Consider the following 6313-nt stretch of genomic DNA (forward strand, 5'->3'; position numbering starts at 1 on the left):
ACTGTGAGGGGTCATAACGCCGCTCTTCTGTTCCGATCAAAACATCAAACAGGTTCTCCCCACTCAGTGACACACACGCTGAGAAACCTGACCAGTCGGAGATCACTAAAAATAACATTAAAGAGGTGTGTGAACTTGCAAGTATGATGTCAGACATTGTAACATGCTCTGGTCCCCTCCCTACTTACCGTGGTGATGAGATACATAGCAGACGCCTAAGTGGATGTCTAAGTGGTGCCCGCAAAATAACATAGGTTTCATAGACACACCTAGATATCAGACTATAGAGACTGTGTAGAGTCTGGACCAATCAGACACACCATTTTTCATTTGATTTAACAAATCAATTATTCATTAGATTAACAAGTCGTCACAGACCCCTCACCCAATAGACTGGGCGCCAGGATGTCTGCGAATGACCCGCTTGGGATTTCAGCCTTTCTCATTGGACAAGCCCATCTTGAGAGGCGTGAATCTTCTCAGACCTTAAAGGCCTCACACCAGTGACCCGCCTCCAGTCTGCGGTTCGGTTAGATTCTAAGATGAAAATGTGAGCTCCAACGCTGCTAAGAACCCACTAAGTTCGTGCCAGGCTTCGGCCTTGACTTTCCATTCACTGGGATTCTCTGACTCAAACTGGTTCTTTTTCATCAACCAACTTCAGCAAAGATCAACTTGAGCCTTCAGATTGCATCAGGACTCTCTGTCAGACAGACAAGACTTGCAAGTATCAAACTTAGTCTTATTAATTGATACTGTGACGAGCGTCCCGAAGCTTCATCAGCGTCGCCCTGGAAACAAGCGAGGAGCACCTGGCCATCATCATCCCTCATGAGGCCTTTTTACAAATGTTCGAAGCGACGGCCACCATGGAAGGATGGCATAAGGATGACTGGGCACGGGTGCTGGCTCCCCTGCTGACGGGCGAAGCGCAGCGTGCATACTTCGCGCTTCCCGCCGCCTCCGCCGAACAATATAAGGAGGTCAAGAAGGAAATCCTAGCACGCCTGGGGTTATCCCCAATCTGTGCCGCCCAGCACTTCCACGAGTGGGAGTATAAGCCCCGTCTGCCGGCCCGTGCCCAGGCCGCCGAACTCACACGACTCGCGCAGCACTGGCTGCTGGAGGGGGCTCCATCGCCTGGACAGGTGGCGGAGCGCGTGGTGATTGACCGTCTCCTCCGAGCCTCCCCATAACCTGTGTCCATGGGGATACATGACAAGTTCCCGCTCGCAGGGTGACCATTTCGGCTGCTCCCAGCGCCTGGCCGGTGGAAGTCGGGGTCATGAAGGATCTTCCCGTCCCCGTGCTGATCGGGAGAGACTGGCCAGGGTTGCGTGTGACCGACCAGCCCCACAGGAGCACTGCACAGACCCTCTGCACTGGGAAGAAGGAAGAGAGCACTCACGGCACCTCAGCACCTACCTGGACCTTTCTCACTAGCACCCATCACCCCAATAAATCCAGCCTCCGGGGTATTGATTGAGATTACTTGTCGTGTGATTCTTCACCCCGTTACAATACATTAAGTATCATTTGCACCTTTTTACAAAGGTGTGTTTGAACTAAGAAGCTGATGTTTCCTTCAGGCTGCAGATCTGCTGAATATCCAATGGATATGCCCTCTAGGGGGCAGTAATACTGAAGACTCTTTGGAAGGCTTCACAAGTGATTCTTGAATGTCAATAGTGTGACTTCTGCATCTCTTTTGACAGTGAAACCAGCTGGAAAATGTTCTTTAAGAAATCTGTAACAAGACACAACCTTTAATGCTGAGATAGAAGATTGTATTTATTTTAAACTAAATTATGTATTGGTTTCATTTTCAATAGTATGTGTTCTATCTTCTGTATCTAAGTTCTGTGACTAAAACCACCATCAAAATGTTTGTCTAAACCGAAACAAAACACACCTATATAAGTTGTGATATAAAACTGTGTGTGTTCTAAATTAATTTATTACAAATTTGAACTCATCAAAACAACTGCAAAACAACACTTTGCCAGCTTTGTCTTAATTGTTTAATTTCAATAGCATTTCTGTTATCGTTCTATGACTAAAACAAATATAAAAATGTTCTTATAAAAAACAGTAACAAGACACACAACCACGAGGTTGATACAGAAGAGTGTATTTATTTTAAATGAATTTATTTACTGGTTTAAATTTCAATAGCATGTATGTTTTTTGTGTCATAGTTCTGTGAATACAACCAACATTAAAATGTTCTCACAAGCACCTGGAATAAGCCTACTGCATAACCATTGGATTATGGAATGATAATGATTTTTAATATTGTTTTTCTTTTATTAATATATTTATTAATAGTAATAATATAATAATAACCACTATCACATATCTTGTTTACAATATTTTTTATTTAAAATCATCCAAAAAGTCTCCTGTTTGATGTGCTAGTAAAGACGTTCTGCATCTAAATAAATGCAATTCTTGTCAAAAAAAAAGACAGAAACAGCAGTTGTGAGTGGGGTGGACAACCCTAACTCCACCCCTGCGTTAATTGCTTTAAGTAGCCTACTTTTATAACGTGTTAAATCAAAAAAAATTAAAAATTAGTCGTATGCATTAACGCGCTAATTTTGACAGCACTATTCAGTTTATATTAATTCTTATTTATTTTACAAATGTAATTCAGTCAAGGACAGTGAGTGATTTTCTTTCTGATGTTTGATTAACATTATTGACACAAATGGCAACAGCAGCAATTTTAGGCTGCTTTAAAGGCATAGTTCACCCAAAAAAAGAAAATTCTGTCATTGTTCACTCAACCTCAAGTTGTTCTAAACCTGTATGGGTTTCTTTTTTCTGTTGAGCACAAAAGAAAATATTTTGAACAAAATTGGAAACCAAACAGTTGCTGGGCCCCATTGACTTCCATAGTGTGAAAACATATATATGGGAGTCAATGGAGACAAGAGTCTCAACAAAGAAATTCAGTATTCAAATTATTGGTTATTGTCCAGCAGTGTATTTGATTTTTTTTAGCCAATTAAAAGTAAGAAAAATAATTATTATAATAATATATCCATAACAATTTGACATTTCTGTCCCTCTCACTTCTGAAATGATGGAAATGGTGCAACATGCCTTTGTTTATCAATGTATGTGCACTTGTAAAATGAGAAAGACACCTCTGAATAAGATTTGAGAATGTTAAATATGATTTATACACCACAATGGATAATTACAATTTTGATGCTTTCACATATCATTATAAATAACATGACATAAAGGTTGTTTTTAGAAATGATTTTCACTTATGTCCACAGTGCAACATATGGTTAAAGAACAGACAACATATTTTGTGGACCCAAAAATTACAATTCTGTCACCCTCATGTTGTTTTAAACCTGCATGACTGTCTTTTTTTCTGTGGAACATAAAGGAATACATTTTGAGATTATATGTGAGAAAAGTTTTTTTTTTTTTTGGTCCATGCAGTGACATATCATTGATTCCCACCCAGGGGTATGTGGAAAGATTTTGATGTTGCTTTGTGATTTTAATGTTATAATAACCTGTAAAATATAAGGGGGAAAAAAAAAATTGTAATATGGTGTAGATAAGGGGTACTTGATCCTTACTGATGGGAGTGTGGAGGGTGTGTGGGAAACAATGGCTATCTACAAAATGAGCAAGAAATTAAAGACAACACAGAATAATCACACCAGGGTAGCTTAGGCTTACATACATTTTAATAGGCCACAGATACATTTGTGGGGGTATATTGTTGTTGACACAAACTATTCAAATAATTTTTAAAGCTTCACAAAAGGCCAAACACATCGACGAGTCAATTTAAATTGTACTAGTCTAGCCTCAAAGTTCCAGTGTACCTGTAATGGAGCCGACGGGACGAGAGGCGTGCGGATCCATATGCAAGCTTTTATTAATAAACATGGTCAAAAAACACAGGCAGGGTCAAACAACAGCAAACAGGTATGGCACAGGCAAGACAGAAGAGCAATCCAAAACGGGCTTGAGTCAGACGACAGCGAACGTAACCCAGAGGGCTTGACAAGAGAGGTAATCTGTAAACGTGAGCAATAGTCCAGGTGAGGGGCAAAGACAGTCCAAAACAGCAAGGCAAAAGGTAAATCCAAGATACACGGGCAAGAATCAGAAACCAGGAAATCAGGAAACACAAGACGAGACTAGACTAGACTAGACTAGGACTAAAACTAGGAACTGAGACTAGGAACTAGAAACTAAGACAGGGAAATGGCTCCGTAAAGTGCTATCACTTGGAGAGCAATAACCGCAGACAATACTCTGCGACTTGAGCAGGATCTGGGTGGATGTTATATAGTGTGTGTAATAGCTTTCAGGTAAGCGTGTGATTGGTTACAGCTGTGTGCAATCACTGCAATGGATGATGGGAAATGTAGTCCAGGGTATAGTGTCTGTGTAGTGTGAGAGTCCATGTAGTGAGCGGGTGACCTCTGGTGGTGAATGAACGGAAGTTCATAGACCGGATTCGTGACAGTACCGCCCGCGGGACACTGCATGCTTTGAGGGATAACTTCGTGACATACAACTCAAAAAAAAGACCATTTTAAGATACAATCAACACAGCAGGTACAATCAGTGTCTTTGTCAGACCACCAACAACCAAATAAACAATAACAAAACTGAAGGAACTCACCTATGAAGCCTCCTGTTAGTCCACTAATTCATAACATTCCAACAAAAATGGTGTAGTTACACTGTAAAGGGTCCAGACTAACCACTTCAGTGAAATATTTAGTCCATAACACATTTATATGTTGATAAACATCCACGGAATGTAGAAGTATCATTTCAAATTAGCCGATGAAGCGATCAAATCTTCGGCGCATTCTGAAGTATAGCTTCTTTTCACATGTAAACATGGATTTATTGATGTCAAAATAGCCGCTGACCTCTGCCCTTTTGATTGACATGTCATTTGAACCAATAGCTGCATCTAAGAGGTGTCAACAGGCAGCGATAGCCAAAGAGCTCCCAGGATGAAGGATGGTGCCGCCCTCGCTTTGATGGACAGTAGATCGATCCAATTGCTTCAGAGTTTGCAAATGACTGTCGTTTCTGATAGCCAATGAACTTCTGAAAAGATTAATATTCAGCTTTATTGGGACGGTTCAACCTGTTACGCACAGAAGTCCGTGCGTCAAGGATTATAGTGACTCGTGCGTCTGTGCGTCCGTGCGTAAAGAGCGTTTTGAGAGAGTTTATGGGTGAAAGATGGTTAGAGGTGAAAAATGGCAAAGAGAACGAGAAAAACAAACCTTTTGCTCTAAGTAGTTGTTGAACAATATGCTCAGCCGGACAGTGATGGTGTTTTTGACGGAGAGAGCGATGTTCCATTGAAGCAGAGGAGATGTTTTTGGATGGAGGAGATGTCACTCTCATCAAGTAAGTGTTTTATTATATTATATAGTTATATTTATATATATATTATACATATAATTATGTATATTATACATATTTTAGGGACATTCTAAAACGCTTAACGTGGCTTAACGTATGTAAACAACGACCAGAGAAACCCAGATTTCTGTCAAACCTTACTTGTAATAAACACTAACTACTGTCAAAAGAACTAGCCCTTACTCCACAGATAAAGTGAATAATATCACTTTAAGCATTTTCTCCCCATAGAAGTCCATTATAAGGAAACAGCTTAACGTGGTTTAACGTACCTTAACAACGACCGGGGAAAACCAAATTTCTGTCAAATTTTACTTATAATAAACACTTACTGCTGTCAAAATAACAAGCTCTTATTCAGCGTATAAAGTGAATAATATCACATTAAGCGTTTTCCCCCATAGAAGTCCATTATAAGGAAACAGCTTAACGTTATGATCCAAAAGCGCAGACAAATCAATAAACTTGACAATAAACGCTTTGTTGTCCCATTGTTTGGGGGCGTTGACCCTGTTCGCATGGCTCGCGTAGATCATTACCATATAGCACTCTGCGCGAGAACGTGATCATTAGAGATAATGAGCTGAGACAGGAGAAACCTGTACCTGTCTTTACTTTAATGCTTATTACAAAATTAAACTGAACAAAAATTTTCTCAGTTTGTCGATGCGTCCACATTAAGCTGTTTCCTTATAATGGACTCCAGTGGGGGAGAACGCTTAGCGTGATATTATTCACATTATACGCTGAATAAGAGCTCGTTCTTTTGACAGCAGAAAGTGTTTATTATAAGTAAAATTTGTCAGAAATTTGGTTTTCCCCGGTTGTTGTTAAGGTACATTAAACCACGTTAAGCTGTTTCCTTATAATGGACTTCTATGGG

At 40.2% G+C, this 6313-nt stretch overlaps 1 long non-coding RNA gene across 1 annotated transcript in view; it reads left to right on the forward strand.

The window, feature by feature from the left end:
* The window catches only part of LOC107674899 (uncharacterized), a 10811-nt gene extending 5881 nt beyond the window's left edge, over positions 1-4930 (forward strand). The window contains exon 4 of the long non-coding RNA XR_001632548.1: positions 4675-4930. This is a non-coding gene — a long non-coding RNA (uncharacterized LOC107674899). The remainder of the gene's footprint in view (positions 1-4674) is intronic.
* Positions 4931-6313: the final 1383 nt, after the last annotated feature.

This window comes from Sinocyclocheilus anshuiensis, unplaced genomic scaffold (assembly GCF_001515605.1).
Source record: "Sinocyclocheilus anshuiensis isolate Anshui unplaced genomic scaffold, SAMN03320099.WGS_v1.1 scaffold1250, whole genome shotgun sequence".
NCBI classification, from domain to species: domain Eukaryota; kingdom Metazoa; phylum Chordata; class Actinopteri; order Cypriniformes; family Cyprinidae; genus Sinocyclocheilus; species Sinocyclocheilus anshuiensis.